Consider the following 26,702-nt stretch of genomic DNA (forward strand, 5'->3'; position numbering starts at 1 on the left):
ATTAAATTCTCTGAATTTTCTTTTGATACCAATCATTCAATTCCTTATAATTGGAGACAGATGACATAGGCCAGGACTCTGGAGACGTGAAGTAAAATTGGCTCGTGGTTGTGATGGGGGTAACGCCGTGTGGAGACCACCACAAATCCCACCGCTGTGAATTTGACCCATATTTAAATATTCTATTCCATTTATTTAATAATTTTAATGTTAATAGCTCCATATTTGAGATCTTTACAGCTTCTGACATTTCATTTAACTTCATAGAATGGCTTTGTATATTTCTAACTGAAACCTCGATATAGTACTAAAGTAGCTTTTTTTTTTTTTAACCTTACAAAGTTTCTTTCCCTGAACAGTCACTCTAGCTCTGTTAACTAATCACTAACAATTATAAAATTGTCTCATGTTTTCAGCAGCCGAGACTGTTTTCTTTTGCTTTTTGGTTTGGTTTATAGAGTCTTTCCTCCATGCCTGCATGGTCTCAGAATTTGCCATCTTTTGTCTCTGATGAACGTGTCATCAAATGGCACATACCTCTTATATATTTCAGTTAAGCAATCATTATATTTTTTTCCTTGATGCATTTCAATGTTTAAATAAAAGCTTGATTGGTAGTAATAGCATAACATCATAGAATATTAAGAATACAACAGTCTTAAAGGTCAAATATCCTAATCCCTAACAGAAAACTTAAATCCTACCTGCAAAATCCCTCTAATTGGTCATTCAGTTTATGTTTGGAAAGTCTTAAAACAAAAACTCTAGTTTCAATGATGGAACTCATTAAACCATATCCCATTTTATGTCTGTAAAAACTTTTGCTTTCATAACTTAAAAACATTTGTCTCTGTATTTTCTAAAACAAATAATAACTATTAAATGGTGGCTTTTTATCTTTGTAAAGTGGGCTTCTCTATTTTTTTAAACTTACATAGTTTGAACTAAGAGAAGAAGTACTTAGAATGACTCATTTTGCAGAAAGAAAACAAATGCCATTGAACATATGAGTGGACTATCCAAGAATGCATCACACTCTTGACTCCTCTGACATAATGAGACTGATGACAGCCTCACAGTCATCCACCACAGGTAGATCTGACAGGGCCAGAGAGATACATATATAAATTAGATGAGATTTTCCTGTACCTGGGTAAACAATAATTTATCCAATCTCCAATTTATATTGATGAATTTTTGGAATACTCAAAAACTTTAGCACCCCCATAAGCTCTATTAATTACTTACTAAATAAACACTGGTATTTGTATCATGGGGATTGAGAACTTGTTACCTAGTAACCTAGTAAATATATTAGTATTTTGTTTGGACAATATAAGCACAAACTTAAACTAATGTAAGTAAAAAATGGAAATTTTATAATAAAGATTTAAGTGGGGGTCTCACAGACACCAAGGGCAGGAATACTGCCAGATATTTGGAATGTTTGAGACTTAGAAATTTTAAAAATCATCAGTATGCATAGAGGGAAAATGACCACCCTATATGTGCTGACTCCACGTTATAAGTATAGAAACAGCAGAGTGTGACTGGACTGTCTGGGATCTAACTCAATTCCTGAGTGAAGTATAAATGTTCTACTTTGGGTCTGGTGCTCATTTCCATTTTATCAGCTATACGTATTTCTATAAGAAAGTCAGTTAGAATTTTAACGAGTAATTTTGAATCTCGTCTTAAATCATTTGGGCTGCTGCTGCTATAACAGAATACAATAGACTGGGTGGCTTATAAACAACAGAAATCTACTTCTCATAGTTCTGGAGGCTGGAAAGTCGAGGATCAAGGTGCCAACAGATTGAGTGTTTGGTGAGAGCCATTCCTGGTTCATAGGCAGCCATCTTCTCGCTGTGTCTTCACATGGTGAGAGAGCTCTGGATTCTCTTTTATAAGGGCACAAATCCCATCCAGGAGGGCTCTATTTTTAGGACCTAATCACCTCTCAAAGGCCCCACCTCCTAATACCATCATATTGGGAGTTGAGATTTCAACTTGTGAATTTTGGGGGGACACAAACATTCGCCATTGCAAATCTATAGATCAATGATTTTCACAATTTTCAAACTTTTTGATCTCAGGATTCCTTTTATAATTTTAAGATTGCTAGGATCCAAAGTAGCTTTTCCTCATGTGGGTTATATCTATCAATATTTACCAAACTAAAAGTTAAAACTGATAAAAATGTATTATTTATTAATTTAAATATTAATAAAAAATAAAATAATGAAAAAGCCATTGCATGAATAACATAGTTTTATGAAAAATAGCTACAGTTTTAAAAAAATACATGGTAATAAGAGTGTCATTATTTTACATTTCAAATAAATCTCTTCAATGTCTGGTTTAATGGAAGGTAATCAGATTCCAATATCTATTTTTGCATTAAATCTGTTGCAATATCCTATGTTAGGCACCCCTATGAACATGCCACTATATACTCATGAGAAAATGAGAATGAAAAAAGAAAATAAAATCTTAATACTATTTTGAAATATTTTTGAACTTGTGAACCACTTAAAATCATCTCCAGGAACCACAAGAATAGGCAGATTTCAATTTGAGGACAGTTGTTATAGATGAGAACTAAAATCTTAACAATATTGCCTTCTAATATATGAATATTATATATCTTTCCATTTATTTAGGTTTTTCATTAACGTCTCTCATCAAAATTTTGTAATTTCCAATGAAATGATTTTGCACATTTTTGGTTAAATTTATTCCCAAGAATTTATGGGTATTTTTGATGCTATTCATCATTTGATGCTATGCTATTGTAGATGTATTTATTTTTTTATATTTTATTTTCCAATTATTTTCTGCTAATATATATATTTACTGTCAATAAAATATTCTGGATATTTTTCTCATATCCTGCAAGTTTGCTAAATTTACATATTAATCCTAGTAGATATTTTTTGGAGATTCAGTGAGATTTTCCACATACCAATCATGTCCTCTGACACTTCTACTTCTTCCTTTATTTCTTCCTTTCCAGTCTCTATGCCCTTTACTTTTCTTGCTTTAATCCACTGGCTAAGACCTTCAGTAAATGCTGAACAGAAGTAACAGAGTGTACATCACTGTGTATTTCCAAATGTAGGGGAAAACCTTTACTCTTTCACCATTAAATATGAAATTAGCTGTAGGTTTTTCATAGCTATCATTTACCTGAGTAAGAAAATTTCCCACAACAGAGAGTTTGCTGAGTTTTTTATCATGAATTGGTGTGAATTTTGCTAAATCACACACAAAAGTCGGATATTTTATTTATTTTTTATTAAAATGTTGAATAACAAAAATTAATGGTCAAATATTAAATCAACATTCAACTTTATATTGCTAAGATGAAACCCAATTGGTCATGATATATTACATTTAGATAATGTTATTTTGAATTACTAATATTTTGTTAAAAGTAATTTTGTCTATTCACGGGGGATACTGGTCTTAAATTTTCTTTTCTTATAATGTTGTCATATTTTAGTATCAGAGTTATGCTGGATTCAAAAGATGAGGTGATAAATGTTTTCTCTTCTGCTGTTATTGAAAGTTTTGTGTTTTTTCTTATTCAAATATTGATACCTTTCTAAGAAATTAATTCTTTCATCATTATGAAATGCCTCTCATAATCTCTGATGATACACCTTAAATTTTATTTTATTGGGTATTAATATGGCCATACTAGTTTTATTATATTTATACTTGAAAGATATATACTTTTTTTTTTTTTTGTGTGAGGAAGATCAGCCCTGAGCTAACATCTGTCGCCAATCCTCCTCTTTTTGCTGAGGAAGACTGGCCCTGGGTTAACATTTGTGCCCATCTTCCTCCACTTTATATGGGACACCACCACAGCATGGCTTGACAAGCGGTGCATCAGTGCACGCCCGGGATCTGAACCCCAGGCTGCCGCAGAGGAGTACGCATAATTAACCACTATGCTACTGGGCTATCCCCTTGAAAGATACATCTTTTTCCATCTGTCTACTTTCAATTTACCTGAGCACTTAAAATGCATCCCTTGCAGATAGAAGAGTTGGGTTTTGCTATTTTTCAGTCTTAGAGTTTCCACTTTTAAATGAAAATTTAAACCACTTATATTTAATGTAATCATCAATATGATCGAGTTTAAATTCACCATTGTGCCAATAGTTTTCTATTATTCCAGCTGTTTGTTGTTGTGTTGTTCTCTTACTCATTTCCAATGTTTTTGGGTTGATTTTCTTAGTATTTCATTTAAATTAGTCTATTGACTTTTCAGCCTATCTCTTTATTTTATTTTTAAGTAGTTTCTCTAAAGATTGCAATATGCATCTTTAGCCTTGCATCTCATAATCTACTTAGAGGTAATATCATACCATATCACTTAAAATTCAACAAATATACAACAGTGTAGTCCCAGTTGCCTTTTCATCCTTTGTGAAGATGTTGTCATAGATTTCCTTCTACATGCATTATAAACTCCACAGTACAGTGTTTTGTTTATCTGCTCCATACAGTCAGTTGTTTTATAAAGAAATAAAATGAAGAACAGTCATGTGCTTATAAAAATGTATAGTATTTCTGATGCTCTCCATTTCATTTTGTAGATTTGAGTTTTCAAATGGCATTATTTCCCTCAGCTTCAAGACCTTCTTTTTTTAGGAAGACTGGCCCTGAGGTAACATCTGTTGCCAATCTTCCTCCTTTTTTCCTTCTTTTTTTTCCTCTCCCCAAAGCCCCAGTAGATAATTATATGTCATAGTTGTACATCCTTCCAGTTGCTCTATTTGGGATGCTGCCTCAGCATGGCTTGATGAGCGGTGCATAGGCCCATGCCCAGGATCCAAACTGGTGAACGCTTGGCTGACGAAGCAGAGCACTTGAACTTAACCACTAGGCCACCGGGCCAGCCCCAAGAACTTCTTTTAATATTTCTTTTAGTGTAAGTCTACTGTCAACAAATTTTTACAGCTGTTATTTTTCTAAAACAAAGTCTTTATTTCAGCTACATTTTGAAGGATAGTTTCACTGGATATATAATTCTAGGTGATTTCTTTTTTTTTTTTTTCAGATCTTTAAATATTTTGTTCCATTTTAATCTGGCTCTTTTTTTCCTGATAAGAAATTAACTATCATGCATATCCTTTTTTCCCTAGTTTGTAATGTGTCTTTTTTACGTGTTGCTTTCAACATTTTCTCTTTATCTTTGGTTATCATCAGTTTGACTGTGATGCACCTAAGTGAGGTTTTCTACATATTAATCCTTTTTGGAAGGTTACTGAACTTCATGGACTTGTATGTTGATATTTTTCACCAAATCTTGGAAGTTTTACACTGTTATTGTTTTCAAAAAAAAATTATATTCTATTTTCCAGTTACACCACAGATTACTGAGATAGTTCATTTATTTTTTTCCTTCTTGATTTTAAGAAAATTTCTATTGATAGCTCTTCAAATTTACTAACTTTTTTTTCCCCTGTAATTTCCAATCTATTTGTTATGCCAACACTGTACAGTTTTCATTTCCAATATTGTACATTTTTGTTGCATAATTCCAATTTGGTTCTTCTTTGCATTTCCCAAGTATCTGCTGCGATTCCCCCTATGCTATATAATTATGTCTGCCTTTTTCCTTAGACCCCTTAATGCATTCATAATGTGTTTTATAGTCCTTATTTGCTAATTCCAACAGCTTGATCATTTCATGGTCAGTATTAACTGACCAGGTTTTAATTAATTTTGGAGTTGTATCTTCCAGTTTTTTTTTTCTCATATGTACAGTGACTTTTATAGTTTAATGGAAATTGTGGATATACAGGATAGGAAGTTTGGGTACTGTTATCTTCCTTTATTGGCTTTACATTTTTTTCTGGATGGCTGTTAAATTACTGAGGTGTGCCTTCAATCTTATTAAGCCCAGTTTCATTCTTTGTTAGGGTGCCTCTATTTCACTTTTGTTCCTAGGCTTAGGGCATATGTCTTACTCTAGAGCACAGTCATACTGTCAATCTCTGAACTTCGTGGGCTTTCAGCTGATACCAGAGGTACTCAGCACAGTGTCTCTACTGTGTTTGGTTGACACAAAGTTTCTCAATGCTGCGTGTCTTCTCATATCATAGGCATTAGGCAGACACTCTGTTAGGGTTTCCAAAGTCTTGTCCTGCACATCTAAAACTCAGTCACTGTCCAAGCATGTATGGAGGACCCAAATACAAATTTCTAAGCCTTCACTTCGCTCCTTCCACTCTTTTACTTTGCCATGTAAATTCCAGCTTTTCAGCATCCTTAAAACATTAAAACTCTCTTACTGTCCATTACAAATGTATAGGAAAATGGAAAATGTAGTAAAACTAGTATTTATTTAGTAGACTGTAATTTAAAACACTATAAATACTGACAATAAAAGTTTTTGATTTTTTTTTTAAAAACTTAAAGTAAGTAGTGAGCTTCTTCTCTATGCCTTGGTAAATTGTCATTGTCATACTCCTCTGTAAGTTGGCACAATGGACTGAATGGGCATGTCCCCCTAGAATTCATGTTGAAACCCTAATCCCAATATTATTGGGTTTTGAGGTGGGGCCTTTGAGAAGTAATTAGGTCATGAGGGTGGAACTCTCATGAATAGGATTAATACCCTTATACCAAGAGGCCAGAGAGCTAGCTAGCTGTCTTTCCACCATGTGAAAACACAAGAAGTCAGCCACCTGCAATCCAAAGAGTTCTCACCAGAACTCAAGCATGCTGTCATGCTGATGTTGGATTTCTAGCCACCCAGAGAAATAAATTTCTATTGTTTATAAGCCACCCAGTCTAAGGTACTTTGTTATGACAGCCCAGCTGACTAAGACATCAGCTTCTGATATTTTATCTTTTGCACTTTCAATGTTGTGAAATATTCCTCAGAGTTCCTTTAGTTATGAAGATTTTTGCCAGTGTCACTTACTGTAGGAAAACTTTAGCCTTTCATCACAACCATTTTCCTCATTTATGTTAATGAGTTCACCTTTACTAGATTCCTCTGATTGTATATCTAGCATCTATCAAAGAGAAATAGCATCAACATTCCCATAGTCAGTTTTTTTTAATAACTCCATTTATGTGCAATTTGAGTTTCACTTCCAACATCATCACTATTTGTTTCTTTGCAGCACTTTTTCTTTGTTGGCCAACTCTTTCAATCATGCATTTTTGTAAAACGCCATGTGGGTTTATCACTGGGAGACAAAGATGCAATGTAATTACATGCTTTTGCTGTCTGGACATGAACTGAATAACAGATACACAATGACCAATCACTGACAGGCTTTGGCAAAAACAAGCACATCTGTTATTCACATAGCGGTTTGCGGATTGAAGAGTTAGCAGTGATGCTTGTACTTTATGTAATTCTTCACAGTTAATATATGGTAGTAACTGAAACTTGACATGTTTTTTGGGGACTGGTGTTATCTAATTTCAATGGAAACTGAAATTTTTATGTATCAGAACTGTGAGAAGTGAGGACTGTCCGTGCTAGATTCTGCGTTTGCCAAACAGATATAGTCTCTGCCTTCAGAAGGGAAGAAGCAGATGTTAAGTAAAACAAAAACAAAAAAAAAACTAACTAATTACAAAGTCGAGTAAGTTCTCTCAAGGAAAAATTAAGGGAGGTATGGGAGCCTGTAACAGTGGGAAAGGATCTATTCAAAGAGGGGATCAGGAAAGAATTCCCTGATGAAGGAATATTTGAGTTGTTATCTGAAAGATGAATTTTAATTAATGTGTCAAATAGGGTGTGGGGAAAGCATTCCAAGCAAATGGAACACAAGATATGCACAAAAGTTATCATGGGTAAGCACAACTCATTCCAGTAAGTGAAAGAAGCCCTTTTGACTGTGCATGGTGTGTATATACACATGTGTGTTGGGAAAGAGTAAAACACAGGAGGTTGAAGAAGCAGGCAGGGGTCAGACAATATTGGATATTTCAGTTATGCTATTAAGAAAAATGGAAGGAAATGTAAGAGTTTTTAGCTGATAAATGATAAAAGAAATATTATTAAAAGAAAAATTAGTATTTCTCTTCTTGCCTTGACAAAAGAGAGAGTGTTTTTATTTATTTATTTTTTTTTTTTTGTGAGGAAGATCATCCCTGAGCTAACATCCGTTGCCAATCCTCCTCTTTTTACTGAGGAAGATTGGCCCTGGGCTAACATCCGTGCCCGTCTTCCTCTACTTTATATGGGACGCAGCCACAGCATGGCTCGACAAGCAGTGCATCTGTGTGTGCCCGGGATCTGAACCTGCAAACCCTGGGCCACTGAAGCAGACTGTGTGCACTTAACCACTGTGCCACTGGGACGGCCCCCGAGAGAGAGTGTATTTAAAGCCTCAATTCAGGGAAAAAGAACCAGACAGTTTTACTCTTGCTGGATAAAAATGTCAAAAATTGACTGTTTCAGACTGTAAAGACGATTTGATTTTTGTGGGTGGGCAAGGGGCAGTGGGTTGAAGAAAAACAAGCTTTAACGTACTCAGCTGATTCCCAAGCTGTCCGTGTGCAGGAAGGTCCTCTGGGAAGCTGGGAGGCAGTTTCAGAAGGCACAAAGGACTGAAGAGACGCTGGAATTTAGGAGTGGCAAAAGTGGGGAAATCCCCATCATTCAGTAGAGATACCAAAGGACACACTCTAGGAGGAAGAACCATACTTTAGGAGTAAGGTTACTTACTGAAATAGACTCCCCTCTATGAAGCCAAAAATGCAAGTTCTGACAAGATCAAAGTGACTTGCCAGGAATTTAACTATCTGCCAGGACAGATATTTTAGAGGAAAATGACGTAACCTAGATCCTTTAAAATCTATATCTTGTAAAATTTATGGCAAACAGTAAAAGTAACCAATACTCAAGAAGTTAAAAAAAAAAAAAGGAAATTTTTGGTCCCAGCCTAAATGGCGTAATAGGAACCAAATAGATTCAATAATCTGAAATACTAAGAGATTAATTTGACAAAAATGTGGAAGTTCTCTACACTTAAAACTGCAAAACATTCCTGAGAGAAATTAAAGAAGCCCTAAGTAAATGGAGTAATACATGATGTTCATGAATTATAATGTGCAATATTGATAAAAGATTAATTCTCACCAAATCAATACCTAAGTTCAATAAAATTTCAGCAGGCTTTCTTGAGCAAGTTGATGAGCTAATGCTAAAATTCATGTGGATATGCAAAGAATATAGAACAGCAAGAACAACTTTGAAAAAGAAGAAAATAGGAAGAACCTACTCTACCTGATTCAAGACTTATAAAGTTACAGTAATCAAGACAGTGTCATATTAGAATAAGGATAGGTATGTAGAACAAAGGAATAGAATAAAGAATCTAGAAATACACACTTATGTGATCAGTTGATTTTTGACAAAGGTGCCAAGGAAATTCAATGGGATAAATTATAATCTTTTAAAAAACTGATGCTTGTTCAAAATAAATGAATCTTAGCCCTTACCTAACGCTATATATAATAATTAACTAAACATGGATCATATAACTAAATATAAAAGCTATACTATGATATTCTAGAAGAAATCATAGGTGAAACTATAAGTAACCATTGGCTCAGCAAAGATTCTTAAATATAAACTAAAACAAAATAAATTAGACACCATCAAAATCAAAATTTTGCTCTTTGAAAGACACAGCTAATATAGTTATAACAATACAACTATATTTCATTTAATATAACGAAAAGGAAGACCACAGACTGGTAGGAGATATTTACAAAACACACATCTTACAAAGGAAATCTATCTTGAGTATAAAAAGAACTCTTACAATTCAACATTAAGAAATGTAGAACCGGGCCGGCTCCGTGGCTTAGCGGTTAAGTGCGCGCGCTCTGATGCTGGCGGCCCGGGTTCGGATCCCGGGCGCGCCCCGAGGCACCACTTCTCCCTCCAACGCGAGGCCGAGTCCCACGTACAGCAACTAGAAGGATGTGAACCTATGACATGCAACTATCTACTGGGGCTTTGGGGGGAAAAAAATGAATAAATAAAATCTTAAAAAAAAAAAAAAAAAAAGAAATGTAGAACCAATTTTTTTTTAAAGTAGCTAAAAGATTTGAAAGGATACTTCACTAAAAAGATATATGGACGGAAAAGAATCACATGAAAAGAGTTCGGTATCACTCATCATTAGAGAAACATAAATTAAAACTACAATGAGACACCAAAACATACCAGGAAAAATATTTAAGATTAAAAAGACTGAGCATACCAAGTGTTGGTGAGGATATGGAGCAAACGGAACTTTCATACTTTGCTGTTTTGAATATAACATCATACAACTACTTTGGAAAACACTTTTGCAGTTTCTTAAAAAATGAAATATAAAGCTACCATATGACCTTCCCATTCCACTCATAGTATTATTTACCCAAATAAATGTATATTCACACAGAATTTTACACAATGCTCATTGCAGCTATCCTTATAATAATAGCCACAAACTGGAAACAACTCAAATATCCAACAGGTAAATGGACAAACGAGTGGTACATCCATACAACGGAATGTTACTCATGAATACAAAGGAATAAACTATTGTTACACACAACATTGATAATCTCAAAATAATTATGCTAAATAAGCAAAGCTAGACAGAAAAGAGCGTACACTGCGTGGTTCCATTTATATAAAATTCTAAAAAGTCCAGACAAATTTATAGTGACAGAAAGCAGCCGAAGTAGTTGCCTAGAGCAGCAGGCGTAGATAAGGAGGGAAATAGCACAAGCCGTACAGGGGCAGAAGGAAATTTTGTGTGGCGTGTCCATTATTATGATAGTTTTGATTATTTCAGGGATTATTCATATGTCAAAACTTATCAAATTTTATACTTTAAATATGTGCAGTTTATTTTATGTCAATGAATATATTAAAGCTGTCTAAAAATAAGCAAGAAGAAAGGATATTTTCTGTTCGCACTTTTTGCTTTCACTGTGGAGAATGTACTGAAGGGGGAAAGAATGGAAGAAAGGGGAGAAGTTAGCAGGCCTCTGGATTTTTCTAGGGAGTGTGGCAAAGGTTATTGATTGTAGAGGCATAGACAGAATTGAGAGATATTTAAAGGTAAAATATGTAGCCCTCAATGCTAGATTGGATATGGGGTGAGGGAGAGGGAGAGAGAGGATTGAAGCAGGACTCAGGTTTTTTCTTGTTCAACTAGATTAATGGAGATTCTTTTCTATGCTATAGGGAAACCTGGACCAGGACCAGGTTTGTAGGAGGAAACTGCTCAACTCAGTTTTGGGAATGTTGAGTTTGAGGTTCATTTAAAGCTTTAAAATCGGACAAGTTGAGTAGGAGTTTGGATATATGATGTGGTTTTCAGATAAAAATTTGGGAGTCATTAGAAATTTGATGGTAAATGAAACTTTAAAAATATTAAGGAGGGAGAGGCAAATGGAGAAAGAGATTTGGCAATTCATCTATAAAGATGCACCAACAAAAAGACAAAGAGGGAGTCTCTAGAATATTATAGTGACCATATATCACATTTGTGCTGAATGAATGAATAAATAATGACTTTTCCCAGATTCCTTCGTTGTAGTCTATCACCCCTTTCCAAAAGATGTAAAGACCCAAAGACATTACCTTTCTTCAAAGGTAGAAGAATTAGTGACTTCTGCTGAATAATTTCAGTCTCCTTGCACCCAAAAAGTGGTCATTAACTAAAATTTCAAATTATATATTCAGTCTTTTAGATAAAGACTTTGGGGCCATGTGTTATACTAAAAAGTAAGTGAATACATCTCATCGGAAAATTTACTTTTCAAGATAACAAATATTTATATCTTAGTTGAATGAATCAAAAACTGTATTAATTTGAGGAGAGAAGAGTTTTGAGGAGAAAAGAGAAGCAACCACTACAAAAAAGTAAAAAGGGGCGTGAAGTCAGAATGATTCTCATTGCCTGATACCTAATTGTGCACCTAATCACCTCACCCTTCAAAGATTCAAACAAAAGTGTCACATGGATGTAAGTACCTAATAATGAGTAACTCACAATTAACAGTGACTTTAAATGTCATCAATACCAAGCAAGAACCAGGGCAAGGAGTCTACAATTTGCTTACAGGAAGTAAAAACTCACATTCTTGCATTATCAGGGTAAGCATTTTTCCCAGGCACTTTTATTGTTGGGAAGATCTAAAATCTTGAACAGTGGCTCCTATTTATTGAGCCTTCGCTAATATTCCAAAAGCTCAGACAATGTTCCAAATGCTTTACTTGTATTGATTCGTTTAGTGTTCACAAGAGATTTTTGTACTTTTTTTATTAAAAAGGGCTGAAAAAACAAGCCCAAGATTGTACACTTAGGAAGGGAAAGATGGGCTTTAAACCTAGGCAGCCTGGCGCCACAGCTTCTGCACTTGGCTGCCCTACCACGCTGTTCCTGATTACACAAAACTCTCTCACGTCCACCAAACAACTGGTCATAGCTCAGCCCTCTGGAGCAGAACAACACAAGTCTGTTCCCCCTTAGGCCTTTTCAGACATCTGAGTCTGGGTCTCAGTTATCTTCTTGATTTACTTGTGTCCAGTTTTGACAGCACCAGTTCCTCAATAATTATTCTCACATCCTGGATTCCCAATCATCATTCTGGTTACACATTTGAGATGTTAATTGTTCTATTAAAACAACATACCTTGAATCTAAATCAATGCTCCATATTTGGCTACCTTCTGCAAAATAGTGAAGATCAATTAGTTTTACTGATCAAGTGATTGTACTTTTATTAAAGCAGTCTAGAAGTCACACATGGTTTTGATAAGTTCTGTCTCAATGTTTGCTCCAACAGCACATTTGTGCTCAATGAAATCTCCTGGCCACATTAATGTGGATACTGAAGGCAGACCACGTCCATCATCTGGGCAACTGCTTTTATTTTCATCTAAATGCAAGCCATGATTTTTATACTTTCTAAATTCTATCATGGTAGCATTTACCCAGTATTTGAAATACAATTTTTTAAAAGCATACTAGTTTTCCTTCCCAATTTATATCAAGCATATATTTGAATATTATTCTTTCTACATCTCCATTCATATAAGAATATTGTTAGAGAAGATAGATAAATTCAAACTGCATTGTAGCAGACCCATATCAATAATCAATATCTTTTTCTAATCTCTTCCTTGGAGTGTGCATTTAAACTCTTCAATTTTACATCAAAAAGTAAAGTTTTAAATAAACTTTTGTGGATTAAGGAACTTCATGGTTTCAGTTTGTAAGGAAAACAGAATGCCCTTAAAACATCTGAAATTTTACAGTAATCATATAGATATGCTACCAACAGAACATTATCTCTTGTGGAAATTTTCTTTATGGAATTTTGAAATATATTAGTTCAATAAATATATTATTGCTAACAACTCAATATATTTACATTTTGGTTTTCCACATTGTAAAGTAAAACTCAAAAACACTGCATTAGCAGACTACTTGGCTGAAGGGCATTTTCTTACAATTGCATTAAAGTTTTTCTTATAAAGATTACACTATATGGCTTTGAATCAGGAGAGTTAAGAGAATAAATGCTTCTAGGTTTTTCTTGGATTCTGGTCTCCATCATTAAATCTCACCTTGGCCCTACTCTCCTCTTAAACTCCCTTATTTATAACTAGCCAACTGGTTGTATAATTGTCCCCTCTAAGACCTTTTTTTAACCTTGTCCCCATGCCTTCTCCAGTTTGAACAAATGTTCTTAATGCTGCACAGCCTTTTCTCATCAGTATGCAACCTCACTGACCAACCATGACAGAGAAAAAATTAAAAGACATAAAAGGTGGGAAGAGTTAAATGAGAGAGGCGGATTTTCCTGCGCAGGCGGAGGACGGATCAAGCGACTGCCTCGGTATCTAAGGTTTTATTTTTATACTTTTCTTCCAGGAAGTTCTCTAGCAGTTAAGACAAACAATTAATTTTATTAAAACACATCTAAAAGACACACACATTGAGGTCAGCTGAAGGTCTTTCACAGAGTATGCATTGAATTTATCCTTAGCTTATGAAAAATAAAATATATGGAGTTTTGGGAAAAGGTAAATGCTACAGTAATACTTAATACTCTAGCATTAATCTATGACCAACCTTGAGGTTTGTATATCAATAGATACACAAGAAGACCAAAAACAAGAAATGAAAGTTTCATTAAGTTAGTAACTTAAGATTCTTGAGATTCACGTTTTCTTCTTCCTTTGTATTTATTTGATTTTCTAGCATGTAGATGAAGCTAATTTAGAGCCACGACTTTTACTGTAGCATACGTTTCTTTGTCTTTTTGTTTGAGGCTATTATTGATAGGGCTATTCAGTTTGACGGGGAGATGAAAATAGAAGGTTTTGACAGGATCAGTCTGATAAAGAGAAGTAGAAAATAAGATCAGGAATAAGTTTGTAAAGCTTAGAAAGGGAGATTAATTTTAAGTCTACATAAAATGTGCATGAGTGTTTCTCTCAAATAACACTCAGATGTCTAGAACACAAACTGTAGATTCTCCCTTAAAGGAATTTACGAAAAACACAAGACTGGTGCACAGCACAGGATTATATAAGGTACTTTCAATCCCATCTATCCAATGGATCATTTACATTCTAATAATTTCCAAAGTAATAATTTACATTGTCCCCCTTAATATCTAAATAAAATTCATTGAAAATCAAACCTGACAACACACATGTTGTTTTAAAATCAGTAAAGGCCTAACTGTTGTATGAAAGAGAAATAAAAAGCAGTATGTGAAATGAAATAAGCCAGACAGAGAAAGACAAGCTGATAAGCAGAGTCCACAAAATTAACAAAATGTCTTTAAGTGTGAGAATCCTTTGAGAACCACTGACTTAAAGGGTCACGTAAGTCTCCATCTAGCATGCGAATGAGTTTTAATTTTGTTCGTAAGCAGGAGAAACATACTCCAAAGCCAATCTTAAGCAGAGTTTCTATATGAGAGAGGTAAAAGGCACGAGTCCCTTTCTATTGAAAATAGAAGTCCAGAAGTCCATCTTTTTGCTTTCTCTTTGTGTACTGCTCTCCCTGCCCTCTAAATCAATGCTGCTTAACAGTGATATGCCAACTGGTGATGGTCTGCAAAATGTTTGTTACCGGTCTGAAACGAAGTACAGAATTTGAGAGTAATCACTTAGAAATTGTATAGCAATTGAACAGAGTAATTTTATGCCTGTTGAATCTATTGATAACAAAGTGGGAATTGAATTTTGTCTTTTTATTTCATTTTTTTCTCCTAATTCATTTTTTATTGTATTTTACAAAGGTATTGGTCCATGACAGACTGGGAAAAATAAAAAGCTCATCCTTCATCCCAGACAATTGAGAAGCATTTCCCTAGACAACACTTGTGGCTGGGTTTCAGAAAGAACTCCTACACAGCCAGAGAAGATGCAAAACTACTGCCTTAGTGATTTATGCACTTTAAATTCTCTTTATGTTGATGAGGAAAAGGTACAGATGCAGAGTATCTCTATGAATGTAGCCCCATTATGGTTAAAAATAATCCTTATAAAAATTATGGAGGCAAAATACACTTTCTCTTCTCCCCCTTCTTTTCTATTTCTTGAGGACTGAGAATTCTCCTCCCTCCCACCATGTGTCTAGAACTGTCCCTCTCCCATCCCCACATTATGTCTTATTCAGAGCTGTGCTCTCTAAGAAGTTAGCGTATTCCACAGTCAGCATTCACTTTAACATTCACTATCTATTTAATTGGTTGTACATTCAGGGCTGGTATCTCTTTGTAGATAATTAATCACGTGATTAAAGGACATCAATAAATGTAAAGCTACAAATGACCATGTGTTTACATTTATTTGAGTACTTTTATTTTTAAAAAGAGAAATCTCAGCATTCTACAGTATTGTATCTTCATTGGGGCAACTTAGTGGGGGCTATATGTTATCAGGAACACTATAATATTGTGAAAGCACCCTTAAACATCACCATTCTTAATTTCCCTTGTAGGCCTTTGTCCTCTTTCCTTACACTTATGTCTAAACCTGCTTTTCTTTCTGCAAAAGACATTGCACTAGTAGTGTTAGCAGAGGTACTGCAAGGGATGTTCTCATCTGCTTTTCAAAAGTGAGTGAGGGCGTTAGGAAAGATGAACTATGGTACATTACAAAGGAAAATTCAAAGATGGTGGTTACTAATGAATTGCTATTTGTAGACTGTAACACCAATTCCTACATTATGTTGGAATTTTCCTGGGAAACCCATAACATTTCAGAGATTATGGACTCTCTGAAGAAGACTGTGAAGGGAAAAAAAAGAAAAAAGAAACAAAATGTCAACTCCCAACATTTCACAGTTTTAGGGGACTTATGGACTTTTGAGACTCACACACTATATTCATTAAATCCAGGCTAAGAATCCTTTATTTACACTGACAAGAAAGGGAACTTTGTCCTTGAGGAGAGAAGGCAATGGAAGAAGAATTTGTCATCCATTCAGAAGTTTTACAATCAAGAAAAGCCACATAAAATGTAGAATATTGTCATTAATAGCATACAAAAATCCTGCAGGCCTCCATAGAGTTCTGTTGCTGAAGAAATTCGGCTGTGATAAAAATAATTATATAAATTGGTACCATTTAGTAGTAGTGATGGTGAGACGGATATAAGTCAATCCGTGTAGGAAAACATGTGGTTTAGGAGCATAGATTTCATGATTTTAAATTATCTTGATTTTTTTCAATAAAATACAGAAACACTATGAAGAAATACTTGTGTGTTGCTTAACAGTGAATCTGGATTTAGCTTTACACTTTAATAAGCTTTATTGAGAGTGACACAGATAGAGCTCTGGGGAAAATGACAAGATGCACCTTGAATGCTGGAGATCAAAAAGGAAGAAAAAAAGATGGTATAATATAGAATCCTCACATCCTTACCTTATTTCTTTGTTTAAAAGCTGCATTATGGGGCCAGCCTGGTGGCGTAGTGGTTCAGTTTACACGCTCTGCTTCAGCAGCCCAGGGTTCATGGGTTCGGATCCCAGGCATGGATCTACACATCGTTCATCAAGCCACACTGTGGCAGTGTCCCACATAGAAAATAGAGGAATATTGGCACAGATGTTAACTCAGGGACAATCTTCCTCAAGCAAAAAGAGGAGGATTGGCAGCAGATGTTAGCTCAGGGACAATCTTCCTCACTAAAAAAAAAAAAAAAAAAAAAAAAGAGGTGCATTATGTTATGGCTCTCGTGAGTCCAGTAAGGCCATGTGACTCATATTCATTCTATAAAATGCCCCATCACTTCTGTAAGATCTAGTAAATGACAGCAGAATTAAATCACCTAAGGTTCCATAGTCCTGGGGGTCTTACAGTGAGAAATTTGCCTACATGGGCTGAAAGATCAAGTCCCACCTAAAGAGTTATCTGTGTAGATAGGTATTTCAGAATAGATTTATGATCTCTGTAATGTTGATTATTGTGTTTGTGTGTGTGTATGTTTAATATTGGATATTGGTATACCAAGCTCTAATGGGCTTAGCAGTGTGCCAAGATGACTCCAAAAGTGAAGGGAGCATATTGAAGTAGTGTCCAGGTGGACAAATAAGGTCACTTGCATTTCCTCTCTATACTCACTTTCCATAAGAAACTCTAATATACTATTTCTTAGTATACATCAGCTCGATCTCTATTACTTCACCAAGATAAGATCTAAATCATTCATAATTAACATATGGAGAGCCAGCCCTGATGGCCTAGTGGTTAAAGTTCCACACTCTGCTTGGGCTGCCTGGGTTCAGTTCCCCATACAGAACCACACTACTCGTCTGTCTGTAACCATGCTGTGGTTGTGGCTCACATAGAAGAACCGGAAGAACTTACAACTATACACAACTATGTACTGGGGGTTTAGGTGGGAAAAGAAGAAAAAAGGAGGAAGATTGGCAGCAGATGTTAGCTAGGGCGAATCTTCTCCTGCAAAAAAAAAAAAGAAAAAGAAAAAAATTAGCATATGTAATTTAAATGGTTACTTGAATGACAATTATGTAAAATCCCAAAGGCTTTCTTCACTGTTAAACCTAAAGGGCATGGCAAAAAGTAAACCTTAACCAAGTAATATAGGCTACTCAGGCAAGTAGCAAGAGCTTCCTAGAGGCCAACTCTTAATGACTATCAACTGTAAATTTTGTCATGATAAACTTTAATTCTTTAATTTAAACTGTTTCATTTTAATCTCAAACTGCTAAGGGTTCATCTCTATTCCTTTATATCAAATATATTTCTGTCTCATTAAAAATGATGATCGCTTCTCCTTTTTTAACTCTGAATACTGGAGTTCTCCAGAGCTTAGTGCTTCCCAACTCTCCTTCTGTGTTATATTCACTCACTCATGATCTTGTCCAGTTGCATCTGGCACCATCTCAATGTCAATAAGTCTTATATGTATATCTCCTGTCAAGATCTTACAATGAATTCCAGACTTACATATGTAACCCATAGGATATCTTCACTTCGTTAGAAGACATATCAAAATTAGCATGCCCAAAAGTGAGATTCTAATAATTCCTCCAAAACTCGTTCACCTTCAGCCTTCTCCATCTCAATTAATGGCACTCCATCCTTCCAGTGGCTTAGGCCAACTGCTTCACACTTGTTCTCTCGTATCCCCATCTAATCCAGCAGGAAATACTGTTGAAATGCCTTTAAAATATATCTAGAATCTTTGGCACTTTTTACCATATTCCTTTCTAACCTGCTAGTCTATGCCATCAATACTACTTACCTTGACAACTGCAATAGTTCCCTAAATAATGTCTCTGATTCTTCTCTTAACCTTCTTCAATCTACTACCCATACAAGAGCTGCTATCTATATTTAAAAATATAAGATATATCATCTTCTCTCTCTGCTTAGGTCCCTGCAATGCTTCCCCATTCCCCTCAGCTTTTCAACGATTTAAAAGTTTTCTTATGGTCTACCCTACCTCTAACTTCTGTGACTACATTTCCTGCTGTCACTCTCATGCCACTCACTCCACTCAGCCACACTGGCCTCCTTGCCATTCCTTGAACTGACAGGAACATTTCCACAACGAAGTCTTGTCTTAGCTGTTGCACTTGTCTGGAAAACTCTTCCTTAGATATCCACATGTCTAACTAACTCATCACCACCTTCATGTCTTTGCTTCTCACTGAGACCTAAGCTGACGAACCTATTTAAAATTGCAACTTGCACCTGTGGATACTCACCATGCATGTCAAATAACCTTTTCTCTGTTCTTTTTTCATTATTCTTTAGTACATACCCCCTTCCCAACAATTTGATTAGATGTACATGGAAGTTACAAGTAGAAAATACTTATTTGATGTTTCCTATGTGCAGAAACTGTTTTAAATGCTAAAAGTAGTATATTAAAAGTATTATAGAAAAATTTACTTTTCTTAGATAAAACTGAAGAATTTGAAAAACAAATAAATTTTACTCTTCCGTGTAGACAGACACTTTGGTCTAAACAATCAGAGCCTAGAGATAAGTGTTAAATATTTTCTTCCATTAAAAGCATTAGAGATTGAGAACACCTCTTCACGTAAAAAATTCCTTGACTTTATTATGACATTTTGACAACTATCTTATTTTTTCTAAAAGTAAACTACATTTTACACTTTATTTATTTATCTATTTCTTGCATCCAGGTTTTTCAGGTATCAGTTAGTATTTAACAAGCGTATTGAAAGAATGTTTGCTATTGTTAATATAATCTTTTTTTGAGAACATCAAGCATTGAAGATTGGTGAAAATAAATGAATCTTGACATGTTATTTACCCTAAAAATGGTTTATTGTTGAGGTGAAATGCCTCATATTTTCTTTAACTACAAATACTGTGAAGAAAATAAAGATGTTGTTTTTTGTTATATGCATTATAATAATTAGGTCTATCAAAATTAGCATAAACACAGGTCTTAAGAGCCATCATTGCTCACTAAATATGCATCAATATTTAATCTTAGAAGAATGAAAATAGCTCCCTATTTATGAGTATACTTCTTTGGAAAGTAATATTCAAGCCATGAAATTACCAAAATCTAACTAGTGAGTTGCTGGTATTGGTCCTCAAATCATTTTACCTTTAACTCATCCCAATCATGTAGCATATATCCAGTCCATAAAATTGCCTCTTGCCTCTTAGAAACAGATCTTGTTTGAAAGACTTCTAAGGATTAAGGGTTTAATTCTGTTGGTTTCACATGTGCCAAGAGAGTGTCATAATAAATTTACACTTTACTGCTTGATGAACCAAACTGTTCTGACAATTCTTTGCATCTTTAGTCACAGGAGGATTAGACACAGGCTGTTATCCAAATCTCATGTAGAAGATACATATCTTTTCTAAAATAACTCATCCCAACTTGTTGCACACCTTTCTGCATCCTAATAAGTAAGACACAGAAGTGCATAAGGTCTCTGTCCTCCAGGAACTTACTTTCCAAAACAGGAAAACACAAGCCTAATAAGTAGTGACATCTTAAGGGACTAGAAAGATCACTTCATATGGATTCCTTATTGGCCTTTTGGACATGCTTTATATTCTTTCAGGAAGATAAGTTTAAAAAATGGAGAGAAAGGACTATTCACTCCTCATTTCTGCTTAGTGAAGGAACAGAGCAGAAGTACAACAGGTTCACATTGAGGAGTAGTTCTCAATTTTTAGGATATGGGTCCCTGAGAAATTGTTCTAAAGAGCTCACAAAATGTATATGCAGACCAAATTCATTTTATAATATCAATAATGCATTCTGAACATATGATTTTTTTCATCATTTTGTGGTTTCTAATCAGGACAACACGGAAATACATGGTGTTGCTTGCTGTGAACATTTCGAGTATCTAAGAGTAGACAACAAACTCAAAAACTTGAGAGGAAATCGCTGTGGGCGCCTGAAGAAGCAGATACTGTCTATTTGGCTCAACTTGGAGATGGAGACTACTGACTTGCTTTGTCTGATATGCAGTGTCCATACACAATACAGTTTAAGAGTGTTGAAAATTGCCTACCCGTACCCTCAGAGATGCAATATTTTCCAACATGTGCTGAAGATCAGAGCTGAGAAGAGTGTTTTTAGCATAGATGGGAGCAAATGAGAGAGTATGAAATCAATAAAAATAGAGATAAAGTAAATAATTTTATTATTAATTTAGGAAGATAAGTAAGTTGAAAAAAACAATTCGACAGAACAAGAGAGTATGGAAAGAATGGGACAGATTGCCAAAGACTTTTATCTGAAGGTGAGAATATAGATGCAGAGCTGAAATCCAGGAACCAGGGTTATTGTCTTGTTACTCCATCACTCAGACAACCATCAAATCGTAATGAAATAATATCAAACAACTAATGCTTGTGGCATTTGCTCACTTGGAACCGCAACCTATTTAGAATCTATAAATCACGAAAAAAAATTAAGGCCATTTGTAGGACTTCAATTCTGTAGATAATATTTCCTAAAATTGAACTGCAGATGTTATACTTCATTCGAAATAATTTTCTTCCACTTTACACAAAAAGGCAATATTTTACCTATCACAGATCTTCTTATGGTGCCTTGCCCCAGGCTGTAAAATTTCCTTGGGTGCCAATCAAAGGGAAGACTCTTGTGGCAGAAACTACATTGCTCATCAAATAGTCCGTCTGCTTTCCCAGATTTCTCAATACCTCCATTAGGTGGGGCAACAGAACTAGTTCTGACTAATGGGCTGTGGGCAGAAGTGTTGTGTGTCGCTTCCGTGACAAAGCATAGATGAACTAGAATGTCACTCTGTCTATTCTCCTGCTTTATCAACCATACTACTGACATTCCAAATGCTGGGGTCCTCATCAGAGTGGGTCCCTTAGCGACCATGTTACTGTAGAGTAGAACCCACATCCTTCATCACACAAACACATAGATGCACATGTACATATCAACATTTATCTGACATAGAATATGAGCAGGAAACAATTGTTGTTTTACACCAGTGAGATCTGAGGTTGTTTGTTACCATTGTATAATCTTCTTAGTTTAATATATTTTCCAAGACCATATTAGTGTTATACCATAAACCACTATATATTGATTGCTAGTTCAAAGCAAAAACTGAGGAGATGTTTTTCCAAGTACATTCCACAACTGAACATTAACTAGGTTGTTCCCAAATCTTAAGGCTAACTATTTTTGGTTGATGAGATAAGTGGTAATATCAGTGAATACTATGGAATTATTGTTTTCTTTATTTTACTATTAAATGAATTTCTTCAGAAGGAATTTTTTACTAATTGCCATAGAGTGATGATATCACTTATTCAGCATTCCCAAGGATGATGGTGCTGAAAAAAGCATCATAGGTAGAGAAAGCGATTCCAATCCACATCAAGAGAAAAAGCATTTCCCATATTGATACCTCCATACCATATCTGGGAGTTGTATCAATTTGCTCTAATGTGGAAACCACATTTAAAACTGCAACTTCAAATAAAGTCACCGCCTCATTCAATTGATGACAATCTACTGTCATTTTGAAGACACTTATCCTCTTTTCTGACGACTTTGATATTTAGTTGAGTCTCTTCTTACCACAAGCATTATCATCCTGAGACATTTCTATAACCATCTATTCTTTTAACATGTTTATATACTCAGCTTCAACAACCAGCACCTTTACTGTTTCAGCCACATGTAAATTGACATCACCCAGAAATGTTAAACACAAACATCAATCATTCTTGACACAATATCTTTTCTTTCTTGTTATTTCCATAAACATATTATTTTATATTAGTGAGCCTCCAGTCTCTACACTAGACAACCTACTTTCTCATTACATATAAACCCCACTTTATCTGTCACTTCTATCTAGCTATAGCTTCAAAGAACAAAATTTCAACCAGTTTTTTTCAATATCTTCATTTCCTTTGCATCAGAAAACAAAATAAAAAGAAACAAAACAAACTCATCCATGGAATAATATAATCATCCGGCTTATCTCCTCCTACACCTGGGCTATGAGGTACTATTAAAGAAAATAATAAAACAAACAGGCAGAGATATCTCTAAGATTCATCATCTGCAAATGTGTCGGTATTTAACGCAACCTAGAGATTCTTCAACGAGTTCCAGGTGATTTATTTCTCCAATTCTACTTGTGATTATTTCAAACTGTTTCCGTTCTCAAACTTCTGAAAACAAAAACACCACTGTTCTCAGCAGACGATTTCCCGCTCTCCTTCATTTATGTGCAATTTGATTTAAACACCTTCAGATTGTTCCCACCACACAGGTTTTTACCCACAATAATAAATTGTTTCAAAAAGACAAGAGTATTTGAACTCTTGGTGAGAGGCACTGGTAAGAGCTAATTATAACTCTAATACCTTACTTGAGGCAGTTTGATTGATGGCTTTCTCTTTGTATTTCAGCAACATGAAGCAAATTAAGTATCCTTGTGATGCAAAGATATTTCCTATAAGAATTTTCAAAAGGCACATATATTGTTTATTGCAGTATGTGCAATATTTGGTGGTGGTGATATATTTCTCATTATGGCTGGTTAAATAAGCACAGATTTTTTTTCTATAAGAGAGAAGAATATTTAGTGATTTTGATGAATATAAGGCTTCAGAACTATAAAGGGAAATTTTATTGTTTCCTAGAACACTGGCCAAGTTGAGCGAAGGGTTTGTGCTGGGGAGATAGCATGGTCTTTGGAGGTAGATAATTTGAATTGGGATCCTGATTCCACATAAATATCTTTGGACTAGTTTATTTTATATCCTTGAACTTCGGTATAGTCATCTTTTTAAAAGGAACTAATGACTCCTTCCTCGTAAGATTGTCCTTACGAATTAAACAAACTCACATGTGCAAAGCTCCTTGTACACAGCTGGTGCTCCTTATGTGAAGAGTTTTTGTTGTCATTTTTTTAAGTGCATTCAGGTAAAGGTTGAAATAATAAAGTCAAAATTAAATAATTAGAACATGTTATCTTGGGCCAAGATCTTAATTGCAGATCTGACTACCTAAAAGAAAATTAAGGAAATTAAGCTCTCAATAAAATTAAGGCAGGTCCAACAGCACTTGTTACCAACACTCCCATCTTCTAGCAGCTGGGTGGTGAGAAAAATTCCAGTTAGAGCTCCCATCTTTAACCTCAAGATAGTATTTGGCACTAGTTAAAAACAGGTGGGCAACAGTGTTAAGATAGCATTTATTCCATGCATATTCAGATTGAAGCAAGAACTTTTATTACAGAAAATTTCTAAATTGTGGCAAAGCATAAATATGAATATTTAAATTACATATGAACCCTCTACCCAGTAATAATCACAGCTAATATTTGCTTAACATTTTTTAAATGGGATTCAAAAAATATATTTATTGGGTATTCTTCTAAAAACTAATAACATCTGCATGATATTCTACCATTTGAATGTACCACAATTTACCAAAATACTACATGTTGGACGATTCAGGTTTTTTATTGTTTATGACACTAATAAATAACAATGAAGTAATTTTTGCTGATCTTTGACAATTTATCCTAAGTACAAAATTATTGGGTGAAAAAGTTTGAATATTTTTTACACCCTTTTTGTGCATTGCCAAATGATAGCATCTTGGTATATTGGAAAAAAATATATATCTGTATAAGTGAAGAACCAGGGAGCAAGATTTTATTCAGGAAAATGTAAGAAAGCAAGAAAACAAGAAACCTAAAACTTGAAAGAATAACTGTAAAGAATAAGTTGAAACGTAGTGGGCCATAGAAGAGACTGGGAGAACCGGGAGAAAATACTCCAGACTGCCTAGAGGCAGCCTCTTTGGTCCATGAACTGAACCACAAACCATGTCTCAATAAAACAGCTGTACTTAACAGCTTTTGTTTTGTTCATTAGTTGTCCTCCATTGAAAATCTTTCTCTCCATTTTTTTATACACGGATATATATCCTCTTCCTAATATTCCTTATTATGTGACAAAAATAGAATGTGCTTAATAGATGGTACCAATGATCCATGTGATGAAAGCCATGAGCTTTTATCAAAAGAGCATATACAACATGAAACAAAGTAACCCGTGCACTGATTCTGATGCTAAGGAGCATGGGATGTCTTACTTGGTTCTCATTGATAAGGGAGTTTGTGGATTTTGAAATTCACTTGCTCTGGGAAATGTTCTCTTATTTTCTAGCAGAAGATTGCCTCTTCTGTATACTTATGGCAAGATTTTTATTCTATGGTTATATTTTTTCCTGATTTCTTTCTACCTCAAATTTATTTTAATTTATAGCGAACAATTATTGAGACCTTCCCAAAGGCCAGAGATGACAATCCTTCCACACATGAACTTTTTGTTGTCATCTCAGCATCTGGTTCAGTGCTCAGCATATGTGTTAAAAATGCTCAGAATTACTTGAATGAATAGATGAAAGGATAATGTAATAATACCACGATGAGACTTTCCAGTGCAGAGTGTTATTTAAGGAAGTAGTGGGTCACACAAAGTGGAGTCATTGTATCAATTGCTCTGAATTACAGCTATCCTTTACTTCAAAGTATTTCTGGTTCACAAGTGAGTCTGATCATGGGGTGGAATCCTGGTGTGCTCTACAAACAGTATCCTTGATTTTATATGCCTTAATGTGAATGAAATTGAGATGAATCAATGAATTTGGAAAATTCCAAGCATATGATCACAGGATTGTATTTGAAGAATTCTATGTGTAAACTTAGTAAAGGTCTGAGTTTGAAGAGCTATTATCAAATATTGTCCTCCAGCGAGAGCTGACTGTGTTTGACCTTACACACGAACTGCAAGAGATAGAGTCTCCATCCGGGCTGTATGTTTTTAGAGGTCACACTCTGCCTTGATAGGAAGTCTCTATATTTAAAAGGATCATATCTAATGGTACCTGCCACCATACCAGGTAAAATGGCGTTTGTGCTACTAGAGGTAAATGTTTCGTTGGCTATATGCAAGTTACCACCATTTATTCTATTTTGTAGAATTTGATGGGTTTTCCAACCGGGTAAACCTATGTAGCTATTGTTGCATGGAGCTACTGTCTTCGAAAGTAGCAGAGTAGGGAGAAATATAGCGGATGCTCTACATTTTGCCCACAACTGGGAGCCTGACAATAATATGAACATAAAGTTAAGAAACAGTGTTCTAGTCATTTTTTAAAAAATTTTGTACTTTAGGTTAGATATCTAACCTAACTGAAACACAGACTCTTATCTCTAAGATAAAGATTCATCTTAATATTCCCTGCCTCCTTTCATTTTTAAAATGCTATTTTTATGTATAGAAATAGCAGACTTTGTCCAAATCTCCCTTGACTTCTAATAAACAGCATTTCTATTATCTAAGAGAAAGCTGGAACTTACCAGAATAAATGTTGAAGGCCAATTCATATGAATATCTTCTCTATTATGAAAAACAGAAGACTCTGGTATTTTTGAAGTAATTTTCGAAGCACGACAAACTATCTTGATTAAGAAATTATCTCTACAAAAATGTGTCCCTTTGAACTATTATACTCTATTTAATTTTAGCTGAATCTTATCCATCCCAATTTTCTGCAGCTGTAACAACTCTATGCCCACAGCTGGTCATGGCTTTTTGTTCTCAGCACTATATATTTCAGAAAAGAAAAGAAAACAAAA

This window comes from Ceratotherium simum, chromosome 13, assembly GCF_057802395.1.
Source record: "Ceratotherium simum simum isolate JZ-2026a chromosome 13, ASM5780239v1, whole genome shotgun sequence".
NCBI classification, from domain to species: Eukaryota; Metazoa; Chordata; class Mammalia; order Perissodactyla; family Rhinocerotidae; genus Ceratotherium; species Ceratotherium simum.